This window comes from Amphiura filiformis, chromosome 1 (genome assembly GCF_039555335.1).
Source record: "Amphiura filiformis chromosome 1, Afil_fr2py, whole genome shotgun sequence".
NCBI lineage: Eukaryota > Metazoa > Echinodermata > Ophiuroidea > Amphilepidida > Amphiuridae > Amphiura > Amphiura filiformis.
Window position 1 is genome coordinate 34,509,749 of NC_092628.1, and position 341 is coordinate 34,510,089.

A 341-nucleotide genomic window follows, 5' to 3' on the forward strand; every position below is an offset into this window, starting at 1 on the left:
ATACATGTACCTATTTTAATGCATCCAAAGGTCCAGGAAAATTAATGAGGTGTTACTGGAGATGGAATAGATATGGTATGTTACGTACATGTATGTGCATGTACAAAAGTGCCACAAACAGTAAAATCAAATTTTACCTAATGAGCATGATGAATATGATCATGGTGATGCTTTTCATTCAAGGGATATTTGTGATAAAACAACAACGCAACCATAACTCACATCAAAACATGGCAATGTCTTTGGAAAATTAAAGCACAGTTAGACAATTAACCACTTGAGTTTAAGGTTGCATTTATGAAAACTTTAGAGCCTCACATAAATTGTTGGTCTGAAGTGTA